The 12,394-nt window shown below is 43.3% G+C and overlaps 2 protein-coding genes across 3 annotated transcripts in view; one reads left to right on the top strand and one right to left on the bottom strand.

Annotated features, from left to right (window-relative positions):
• PTBP1 (polypyrimidine tract binding protein 1) overlaps positions 1-12,394 on the top strand; it is a 450,657-nt gene that overhangs the window by 403,194 nt on the left and 35,069 nt on the right. The window lies entirely within an intron of this gene.
• The window catches only part of LOC144799353 (uncharacterized protein KIAA1958-like), a 370,582-nt gene that overhangs the window by 356,887 nt on the left and 1,301 nt on the right, over positions 1-12,394 (bottom strand). For both annotated transcript variants that reach the window (XM_078670612.1, XM_078670611.1), the window contains exon 2: positions 6,084-6,186. The gene's annotated coding sequence lies outside the window, so the exon portion shown is untranslated. The remainder of the gene's footprint in view (positions 1-6,083; positions 6,187-12,394) is intronic.

Below are 12,394 nucleotides of genomic sequence, written 5' to 3'. Positions count from 1 at the left end.
AGGTGAAGTAAAATACAATTTGCGTTGCTCACGAGTGGCCTTTTCCCTATCACTGGTGGAATACCAGAATTGTAAAGTTGGAAGGGGTGCCATTTATTTATTTATTTATTCAAAGTTTTATATAGCGCGAACAAGATCCTTACAGATATCAGAGCGCTTCACAATGACAGGGTAGGGGCAGTAGGAATGAACAGAGGTAATGGGAGCAATGTAGTAGTCACTAACATGAAAGGAAAATAATAACATACATAAAACATATCAATATACAGTACGGTAAACAAGTAATATAAGACGGCACAAGTCATTGGTCCCAATACAGAGGTGTTCAGGTACACCTTGGGTGTGTGGAAGGCTTATACCAGTGTTTTAGTATAGAGAGAGCACTGAGTGGGGGCATCGGGAGGGTGAATCAGTGACCCAGCGTGTATCATATATTGGTCGGTAGTAAGAAAGTAGCGTAGTAGTGTCTCCATCAAGTAGAGGTATAGTGCCAAAGGACAAGGTGAGCATTGACACAAGGCAATGCAGAGTCTCTGATCCAGCACCTATGAAGTTCAGGAGATCTTGGCCAGAAGGATGGTTTTCACCTCTTTCTTGAAGAGTGCAGTGGAGGAGATACGCCTGGTTTCAGGAGGGAGCGTGTTCCAGATCCTGGGTGCCATTCCTGAGAAGGAGCGCTTGTAAGTTTTCTCTTTCCGGAATCTGCGGGGTTTCAGGAGTAGATTTTTTGAGCTTCTATTGGATCTCGAACCTCCTGATATAGACAACTTTTGAGCGAGGTAGTTGGGTGCATTGTGGTGCACGGCCGCGTGTGTCATGACTGCAATTTTTAGTTGTATTCTGGCTTCAAAAGGCAGCCATTTTAGGGACTTTAAGTCTGGGGAAATATGCGAATGTTTTCTTGAGCTGGTAATGAGTCTTGCGGCAGCGTTCAGGGAGGCTCTTAAGGGTGCTGTTGTGGATAGCGGGAGTCCGCTGAGGGCCACAATTCCGTAGTCTATTCGAGGGATGACTAACGCTTGTACAGCAGTTAGGAAGTCTTCAGCAGGGAGGAAGGGTTTAATTTTCCTCAGTGTGTTGATTTGGAAATTAGCTGCTTTTGTGGCTTTGCTGATGTGCTGCTGCATGTTGAGCTTGGCGTCCAGTGTGATGCCTAGGGATTTCGCTGAGTCCACGATGGTGGGTTGGACATTGAATGCTGTTAGGTTGTTGAGCCATGTTTGGGTGGTGGAAATTTTCGCCGGGGGTGAGATGAGAAGGAACTCAGTTTTCAGAGCATTTAGTTTGAGGTGATTATCGGCTAGCCAAGATTGAGTGTTGATAAGCGTGGAATTCAGATGCTTGATATCTTCCGGAGATTGAAGCTTTAGGTACAGTTGTGTGTCGTCGGCGTACATATGGAATTGGACATTGGAAGCTTGGAGCAAGGTGGCGAGCGGTTCCATGACGAGGTTGAACAATGTGGGGGAGTGGGAGGATCCTTGTGGAACACCTAGATCTGCAGGCACAGGTGAAGATAACACATTGTCGATCTTGAACTTCTGAGACCGGTTGTGAAGGAAGGACGAAAACCATTTGAGAACAGTTCCCGATAGACCCATTCTAGCGCTTAGCAGCTCCAGCAAGTTCTCATGTTTGACCGTGTCAAATGCTGACGAGAGGTCAAGAAGGATGAGGAGGCAGGACTCATTGCGATCAAGAATTTGGAGGGCGTCATCAATTATGTGTGTCATAGCTGTTTCCGTGCTATGTTTCGCTCGGAAGCCTGATTGATGAGAGTTGAGGAGGTCAAATTGGTCAATGTGTCTTGTTAGTTGGAGTTGGACACATTTCTCCAGCAGTTTGGCCAGGGTGGGGATATTGGTGATGGGCCGGTAATTGTTTAGGTCAGAAGGATCAGCTGTAGGTTTCTTGAGTATAGGTGTGACTTGCCCCACCTTGAGGGAGTCTGGAATGAGGCCTTGTTGCAGGGAGCAGTTGATGATTTTGGTCCAGAGAGGGAGGAGCAAGGGGATGAAGTCTTTTACAGCATTTGCAGGTAGAGGGTCTGTGAGGTGATTAGAGGGCTTCAAGGTGCAGAGCAGTTTGTGTATTGTTTCTTCCGAGTAGGTATCGAAGTACAGCCAAGATGCCATGTTTTTAGGTTGAGTGTTGGACATTCTGGTGTGGTTGGGGAATCGGCTTACATCCATGATGAGGTCATTTCTTATGTTGTCAGTCTTTAGCTTAAAGTAAGCAGAGAAGTCTTCACAGTGTGGGGTGTCGCTTGTTGTGCTATTTGATTGTAAGGGTTGTGCCTTTGTTTGGGTCTTGATTAGTTCGAACAGTTTTCTTGGCCTGTTTTTTGCTTGGTCCAACTGGCGGCTGAAGAAGTCCAACTTTGTGCGCTTTATTTTCCTGAAGCAGGCATTTCTCTTGTTTTTAAGCCTTTTGAGGTGTAGTGCTGAAGGGTCCGATCTCCAGGTGCGCTCTGCCATTCGCATCGAACGCCTGTCGTCATTGAGTCTGTCGTCATACCAGGGGTTAGAAGTTTTGGTGGAGACTCTCTTCAGTTGCAGTGGGGCGACTTCATTGACTAATGTATTCATAGATTCAAGGTAGTGGTCAGTCAGTGATTGGACATCCGAGGCACCTGAAGGGGGAAGGAGGAGATTGCCGATGTGGGGAGGCAGAGTGGAGGGGTTGAGATTCTTCATGTCCCTTTTCCATGTTTTGGATTTGATTGGTTGAGCCGGGTTAGGTTTAACTTTTTCATTGATAAAGAAGGTGATAATGTGGTGATCTGACCAGTCGCAGGGTAGGATCGTCTCCAGTTGTGTAGAGTTCTCTTTGGCAATGATGAGATCAAGTATCGAGCCTTTGTCGTGTGTTGGTATATCGCATATTTGGGTAAGGTCAAGCGCATTAAGGAAAGTTTTGAGACTATTCACCACTGTGTCTTTCTGATCGTTCCAGTGGAGATTGAAGTCACCCAGGTAGACTTGGGTGGTCTGCCGACCGGCATTGGAAGTGATCATGTCCATGATTTGTTGGGTGAATATGAGATTGTCACCAGGCGGGTGATAAATGAGATGTAAAGCACAAACTTGTTTGCCCTCGCTGGTGATGTCGAGGCAGAGGAGTTCACAGGAGGAGAGGGAGGGGGAGGTGACTTTAGTAACGGAGAGGTTGCTCCTAAAAATGCACGCAATTCCCCCGCCCGTCTTGTCTGAAGACCTGTCTAGCCTAATGATGTGATAGTTGGGGGGGACTAGTATGTCCATAATCGGGGTAGAGGCTTCAGTGAGCCAAGTTTCTGTTAGAATGGCTAGGTCCAGATCCCTAGCTGAGACGAGATCAGCGATGTCGGAGGAGTGTCTCTGGGCCGATCTGCAGTTGAGTAGGATGCATTTGAGTTTGGGAGAGATAAGGGTGGTCGAGCTTTCTAGAGTGAGGGGAACTTTTCTGAGGTTGAGGTTGAGGCCATGCATCTAAATTTTCACCCCCCACCCCCCTTCTGCAGTACATGGGGCATTATTATCCTTAATGCATTCAACATAGATTTAAAATATCTTTCAGTTTTAAATAAAATGTTTGCATATATATATAGTTTACTTAACGTGATACACCCACAGCATCAAACTCTATAGCTAAACGCGAAGGAGTATGAGGTGAGACGAAGGTACATGGGCCTCAATTCACACGGGTGTTGGAAAAACGTCATTGCCTCTGCCCTTCCTCTTCTCCACACACAGACAGTCAAAACTCCTTTGTAGTTCAGCCATTTTTACATTTTTGTAAAATAATTTTTCACATTGTTTTCATTTAGCTATTTTACACAGCATGGGAAAACTATACAATATTAATGTGCCAAGTGGCCTGAGTCTGAGTAATCACATAAAGGTTTTTGGGTGTTATTAAAAAAACACAAAAAGCAGCCATCAACTTGGGATGCGTGAAGGTAAAAAGACACCTTCTGCTGCATGGGACGAGTCACATTGCACCGTAGCAAGAGCGCTGGTGCTATCCAAGTAATAGAGCAGCGTAATCTACATCGAAGAGGTAAGCGGTGCCGAGCTAGAGAGAACGCACAATACAGCAGCACTATTCCCTTTGTAGATAAAAAACCTGGCCTCATCTTCACCAGCTAAAAAGTTGCCCAAGATTTTATTTATTCTGATTTGGAACTTAAAGAGTTCCACATAAATATCAATAAAAAGTTCTTAAAAAGAACAATGCATAAAATGTACAGTACATGAATCTCTGGAGTGCAAGATGAAAACCAATCAGTATACAACTATACTCTAAAACCCCATCCAGAAAATTGCAAATACACAAAAAATCAATTAAAGAGCACAGTACTAGGCCGACTTAAAATACAACAGGCCCGTAATGCACAATGTTTGGAAGTGCAACACTGATACATTTTCTCATTACATCCATCATTGTAAACAGACAATTAATACCATAAATCTATTTTATGTTGTGCTAAAATGTTTGAAACCTAAAATACCAAATTCCATAAATTCATGTGGGAATGCAAATACTATAAGGTTTACAAAATTTCAGATGATTCTAGAAAATATTCAAAAAAATATTTAAATGTAAAAACATTTGTACAAGCTATTTCTGATGGTGGTACAAACAAACATTTCCGGGCCTCCACTAATGTGGTTATATTGTACTCTAAAAAGATTGGTCCTAGCAATTGAAGCCGCAATAAATGAAGATAAAGACATACGAAAAGCACATGATCTAAATCTTGAACCCAGTTCTCAAACAAGTTACAAAGCCTCTCCTCCTTTGGTAGTTTTCCCGGGATCCAGTGATAATTCGTAACGGAAGCAGATTCAACCTTAGTAACAAAACAGTTCTATGACCAACATGGGAAAGGTTCCATAGTACATATGGTTGTGTTTTTTTTACAAATACTACTATGCAATATTATTTCATTCCGAGCATACTGAGCGCACAACAAAATATCCCTTTCCTGGCGTACTTCATAGATTGATTTTTTATTCAGGTTTTAAGTGAGCTTCTGGAGGGGCGGCCATCCCACTCTGACCAATTTTAAACATGTCCACAGGTTTCATATTATTTAAAAAGAGGGCACTTTTTCCCTTCAGACAATAAAATATTTCATGGTTCAATTCCGCTCCAATAGGCCCTGGTTTACCATTCACTAGATTATTCCCGCACCTTAAAACAGCAGCCGTAGCAAACACATTTGTGGAGAGGAGCCCAATTTCAAGCCGGAGAGCTAACGGCGAGGCCAATGAGTTTAGATTACAGATTTAGCACCAAATTCGCACTTCAACTTTCTCAAAAAAGGACCAATGCCACTCTTCCATCACCTCACAGGCATAGCTCAATGAAGGCGAAATCTTAATCTTATAAACCGCCAATACATGCGAAAAAATGCCTTTGCCCACAACACTTGTATAGTCTACTAATGGCAGAGGATTGAGATAAAGCCTTACTTCTACAATGACCAATGTGATCATTATTTAGGCAATTACTAGAAAACATTCTACCCAGGTACGGATACAGCTTCACCACTTCCAAGTTGTTATTCCCCAGGAATCAGTGCAAACCCTTCCTAACTCTACACCCCCTCGACCTAAAATGCATGACTTTACACTTAAAGATTTTTTTTTTAAATGCTCATTAGCATAATTACCCAACTCTGAGAAACGCCTCTGTAGCCCTATCAGAGTTAAATCCAGCATAATAACGTTGTCAGCATAGAATAAACATCCAATACTCATTACTCTAAATTTGTGTGGATCCCCCTTACACTGTCCGACTCCGCAAGATAGATCATGTATGTAGGGGGAGAAAAGAAGGGGTGCAAGTAAGAATCCCTGCTTCAGACCACGGTTGGTCTCTAGTTTACTCAAGAGACCCCGATTCCCTCCCATCAGAACTAGGGACCAAGTCGAAGGGTGCAAATCGAATATCAACCTAAACAAGTGCACGGGGATCCCCAATACCACCAATTTCCTCCACAGGTTACTTGCATGTGCCCCTCACTTCAGCATACAAAAGAAAATGTTATTGAGATTATAAATGCGTGCATATTGTCATGAAGAAGTAATACATACTGTGCAATGTAGCCTTTGCCCAGTGGCGTCTGACATCCCTGAGGAAGGTCATTGTGGCCAAAACACGTATGTTAGGAGCTGAATCCAAACACTGATAGAATTCCTGGTGAGAAATAGAGAAAAAAAGACATCAACATTTCCTTCAAGCTACCAGGCACAGCTTGTGGCATGAATCAATGGTGGTTTTGGTGGGCCATACTACTTTTAGATAAAAACAATACAAAGAGATAATGATTAGAATGAGTTTGACACCGTATAGAAACGTTTAAGCAGGGAAGTGTATTACTGCTGAAGTGTTTTGTCATTGTTGCAACAGAAATGTGGGCGTGTGTTTAATACTATTATATGACCCCCCCCACCACGCCCTGTGTTTAATGTTGTTATAGGACTCACCCCAACACCTGATTAGGCATGCTCCCGTTAACAATAGATGAATAGTTAATTGCAATATTTGGAGGTAGGATTATCAGCTTATGAGCATCCTTACGTTGACACGAAAAACATAAATACATATTTTTTTTGTTTTGTGAATGCACCTAAACTACACTAACTTTTTCTTGGCCTTCTCAAAATGTCCGCTGGCGGTGCATCTGTCTGCATGTCCTATTGTTGCCATTTCTTTACAACACACAATGTTTGATTCAGCTCCACAAAGAGAAGTATTGCAATTGTGCCTTAAGATGCTAGGTGTATGGTGGGTCATCTCACCTCCTATGAAGAGCCTGCACTGCAACGCATAAGCAGCTGATTACATCTCAAAATTACATTGAATCAGCATCCAATAAAATATTTCCACCATCTGAGCACTGTATACAGAAGGCAGTCTTTTTGTGTTCTCTTTTGTCACTGCAGCAGGATGTTTGATGCCTGCTTTAACTTTTCGTATATCTGATAAAGAAGCAATAGCAAATCGAACATGCCTGACTTTAATAGGCAATATAGGCATGTTATTGTTATTGTTAATTCCGGTTTATATAGCGCCAACTCACCGGCAGGTCTTAAGGCGCTTATGACCGAAAGGCACAGCTACTTATTTGGCAGGATGAAGAGAATACCAGAGTAATTAGACTGAGCTCAACACCTCCCTGAATAGAATTGTTTTTAGGGTTTTCCTAAAACGAAAGAGGTTACCTTCTTTACGGAGGGGCTCAGGTAGTTTGTTCCAGATTTTAGGTATCAAAACAGAGAAAGATCTCCCGCCTTTTGTGGCCATTCTAAACCGGGGGCACACCAGCAACTCTGCATCAGAAGACCTTAGTCTTCGTTCCGGTTTGTACACCTCCAGCCGTTCCTTAATATAGGCGGGTGCTTGCCCATAAATTGCCTTATGGGCTATACATAGGCTTTTGAAAACAGACCTTTGCCTAACAGGCAGCCAATGGAGGCTCTGTAGCAATGGAGAGGCATGAGATCTTCTTGGGAGCCTGAAAATAAGTCGTGCGGCGTCGTTTAGGACCACCTGCAATCTGTTGATCAGGATTTTTGGAAGGCCTAAGTAGAGCGCATTTCCGTAGTCCAGCCTCGAAATTATTGTGGCAGAAACTACAGTGCGAAGCATGGATGGGGAAAGAAGGGGGACTAATTTGCGCAGCTGTCTGATTAGACCGGTACAGGTCCCTACTATGGAGGAAATCTGACTGACCATTGACAGTTCACTGTCAATCTTGATGCCCAGGCTTTTCACCTTATCCGCTGGTTTAGGGGTTGGACCTAGTTCCTGGGGCCAGTACAAGTCACTCCATGGGGAGCATGTAGATGATACCACTAGAACCTCTGTTTTTTCAGGATTAATCTTCAGAAGGTTCATGGTCATCCAACTAACTGTATATCTAAGCACATCCTGCGCATAGTTCTGCGCCGACACTGTGTTATCTATGCTCAATAACAACTGAGTTTCGTCAGCATAGTTAAATACACGACAACCCATCTTTGCCAGGGAGTTAATTAATGGTTGCAGGTACAGATTGAATAGGAGTGGGGACAGCGCAGAGCCTTGAGGGACCCCGCATGTCAAGTTCCCCACCTCCGATACCTTATCCCGCAGCATGTACAAATACTATTTACATACTTTCAAAAATTAAAGCCAGACCCATTGACTTTACCAATGCTTACTTTCATAGACGCAACCTCTGAATTCCTACTCCGTCACACAAACTCATATTTCATTCATGAGTAGATTGTGTGGCACCCTTCGCTTCACATTTCCTCAAATGCCACTTTGCATAGGTTATGCAATACCTGCATAAATTATGCATGGCTTTTTAAGTTTCCACGATGTAACGGAGATGCACCTGGCTTGTTGAACCTTGTCTGAGCTACTCATGCATACATTGTGACTTTTTCCTTTCACACGTCAGCAGAAAGTCAAGCCTACTAGCACCTTTGTATTTTTGCTAACCTTCCACCCATGTATAAACTGCAAGACTGAAACAGCACATAAAAGCTGAGTTAATGGCACACTGTGCACTAACCAAACACCTCTTAGCATAAAGTACTGCAACCTTTAAGGATAAGAGCTAGAGTCAGCTTCCTCCGGATCAACCTCCGGCAGCCTTAAAGCCATGCGGTAAAGCATTCAGCATCTCTTGCTCCACTTCTGCAGGGCGTGGAACCAGCTACGAAGAAGGCGTAATCAAGCTGATTCATCATTGCTGCACCACCTCCAAAGAACTAAAAGGTCCTTAGTTAAGCCACCAATTTGTTGACAACGCATCTTCTTCTCCAACCTTCTCAAATGTTTAGCCGCCCACCAAGAGTGTTTCGGATGTGCTGTTAGACACACTTTTGGCACAAGAGTCTTGGCAAGTGGGCCACCATAGCACGGTGCCTAGTTGGCCTGTTATTTTGTTTTGCAGATAGAAAACCCCATAGAAAGGGTTGTTACAGGCAAAACAGAAAAGCAGTGGCCCTGGTGCGCTAGGAGTCTTCACTCGTGCATGTGGTATATTTTTCCTTATTTTATTTACCACTATGCCATTCATAATGTCTCCAAACAGGACTAACAGTGTTGTAAGGCATGAACAATTTATTTACATGTTACACAACATTTTTATGGATAGATGCAGCATTAAAAGGAGTTTGGACACTTTTATGTATAAATCAACATTTTACATCAGAATAGCGAAAAAACAACAGAGGATTGCATAAAGTGGGGGATTGTATCTTAATGGCCTCACTTCTTAATAAATCACTGTTCATTTCCCAATTGGGTGTATTTCATGAAGTCTACGTTGAAGCGTCCATTTTTCCTAGGAGATATCAAACTATTTTATTTGTTGTGATATTTTGTGCAATTATATTTATTTCTCAGACAGATTGTGTTGCGCAATGTGCTTTGAAGAGTATCTATGTTGATTGTTTTTGGTTAGCCTAAAATTGTTCTAGTTAACCATAACAAGAATCCACTGCAACTTAATATGAATTAAATGTAATCTGCAAGACTTTTTTCTAAAGCACTCACCTATTTACAGGACCACTGGAATTATGTGATTATGTGGCATATTTCTCATAATTATGGGTTTGCCACATTTGCCACATAATCCATCATCTCCTACATAATCTGCAGATTTCTAGCAGAAATGGAATAAATACCATTTAAATCATAGTGTCTTGTATTGTTGGCTAGTGAAAGGCACAATGGAAAGGTTGATTTGTCATCATTCAGTTATTAGTCTATTTGGATTTTAAACTGGTGCTAATGATCTGAAACGTTTGCCCAGTGTTAAAGTGAAGAAATGACAAAATTATTAATACGGTGATAAACTGTGCAAAGTTAAGCCTCATAATTTGCCTTTTTTTGCTGCGTAATGTAGTCAACCCTGCCACATAATTCCAGTGGACAATGAGTGTTTGGAGCATGAACCAAGTTACAGTAAATCCAATCAAAAGCTAATTTGGTGGCAAGACTGATTTATTGACAAGTGCATCGTTTTAAAACATATGAAATGAGGTTTGCTATTTTTAAAAGCCATGATATTGGTGGCAATAAATAAGTCTTCCAAGCCATTAAATTAGGTTTTGATTGTATTTACTGTAGCTTGTTTCCTGCTCCAGACACTCATTGGATATTATATTGTATTGTAATTGCATTTATAAAGTGCTTACCAGGGTTGGATTGGGATAAAAACATCGGCCCGGGCACGCATAAAAAAATCGGCCCACATTTGCATAATGCCTTCCCTCAAATCACTGCTTTCAGCGTAATTTTACATAAAGGGGTGGGGGGGGGGAATGCACGCATCGGTTTACACTAGTGAAACACACCTGAAAGCAGGTGAGGCCACTTCTGCTGAGGCCCCCTGCCCCGCTCAGTATGCCTACATTAATGGGAGGCCCAGCGAGAGAAAAGGGGTGACACTCTACCTGTTGTTGCTATACAGGAGATAATGAGTGCCCATCTCCCTTCAGAAAGGCCACTCAGACACCCACTGGGCCTCTGGCGGTATAGTCGAACAACAGAGACATCGCTCAAATCGGCCACCAGGCTGCACAAAAGCAGCCCTCAGCTTGAACTTGGACCCCGGCCCTTCGGACATTGCCCGAATGCCCCCGTTACCAATCCGACGCTGGCACTTACTACCCCTGACGAGGCTTTGAAGTGCTTTTTCAGCGGATAGCACGCTACTCCGGGACCCATAGAGGATTAGTGTTGAATTAGTATAGTATATTTATTTATTTATTTATTCAAAGTTTTATATAGCGCGAACAGGATCCTTACAGATATCAGAGCGCTTCACAAAGACAGGGTAGGGGCAGTAGGAGTCAACAGAGATAATGGGAACAGTATAAAAGTCAATAACATGGTAATAACATGGATAATAAAAAACATACATAAAACCAATCAGTATACAATCAGGTAAGGAAGTAATATAGGACAGCACAAGTCATTGATCCCACTACAGAGGTGTTCAGGTGGATCAGTAAACCAACGTGTATCATATCTTGGTCGGTAGTAAGAGAGTAGCGTAGTAGTGCCCCCAACAAGTAGAGTGTAGTGCCAAGGGATAGGGTGAGCAGTGATACAAAGCAATGCAGAGTCTCTGAACCAACATCTATAACGATCAGGAGATCTTGGCCAGAAGGATGGTTTTCACCTCTTTCTTGAAGAGTGCCGTGGAGGAGATCAGCCTGGTTTCAGGAGGGAGCGCATTCCAGATCCTGGGTGCCATTCCTGAGAAGGAGCGCTTGTAGGTTTTCGCTTTCCGGAATCTACGAGGTTTTAGGAGTAGATTTTTTGTACTCCTATTGGATCTCCAACCTCCTGATATAGACAGCTTTTGAGCGAGGTAGTTGGGTGCCTTGTGGTGCACGGCCGCGTGTGTCATAACTGCAATTTTTAGATGTATTCTGGCCTCAAAAGGCAGCCATTTTAGAGACTTTAAGTCTGGGGATATGTGCGAGTGCTTTCTAGAGCCAGTAATGAGTCTCGCGGCAGCGTTCAGGGAGGCTCTTAAGGGTGCTGTTGTGGATAGTCGGAGACCGCTGAGGGCCGCAATTCCGTAGTCTATTCGAGGAATGACTAAAGCTTGTACAGCAGTTTGGAAGTCTTTGGCCGGGAGGAAGGGTTTAATTTTCCTCAGCGTGTTAATTTGGAAATTAGCTGCTTTTGTGGCTTTGCTGACGTGTTGCTGCATGTTGAGCTTGGCGTCGAGCGTGATGCCTAGGGATTTCGCCGAGTCCACGATGGTAGGTTGGACATTGAGTGCTGTTAGGTTGTTGAGCCAGGTTTGGGTGGTGGAGATTTTCGCCGGGGGTGAGATGAGTAGGAACTCAGTTTTCAGAGCATTTAGTTTGAGGTGATTATCGGCCAGCCAAGATTGGGTGTTAATAAGCGTGGAATTCAGATGTTTGATATCTTCCGGGGATTGTAACTTTAGATAGAGTTGTGTGTCATCGGCGTACATATGGAATTGAACATTGGATGCTTGAAGCAAGGTGGCGAGCGGTTCCATAACGAGGTTGAACAGTGTAGGGGAGAGGGTGGATCCTTGTGGAACACCTAGATCTGCAGGCACAGGTGTAGATAGCACATTGTCGATCTTGAACCTCTGAGACCGGTTGTGAAGGAAGGACGAAAACCACTTGAGAACAGTTCCCGATAGCCCCATTCGAGTACTTAGCAGCTCCAGCAAGTTCTCATGTTTGACCGTGTCAAATGCTGACGAGAGGTCAAGAAGGATGAGGAGGCAGGACTCATTGCGATCCAGAATTTGGAGGGCGTCATCAATTATGTGTGTCATAGCTGTTTCCGTGCTATGTTTCGCTCTGAAGCCTGATTGATGAGGGTTGAGGAGGTCAAATTGATCAATGTG

The sequence above is a fragment of the Lissotriton helveticus genome, chromosome 12 (genome assembly GCF_964261635.1).
Source record: "Lissotriton helveticus chromosome 12, aLisHel1.1, whole genome shotgun sequence".
In the NCBI taxonomy this organism is placed as follows: Eukaryota; Metazoa; Chordata; class Amphibia; order Caudata; family Salamandridae; genus Lissotriton; species Lissotriton helveticus.
This window is presented reverse-complemented; position numbering and strand designations above follow the sequence as displayed.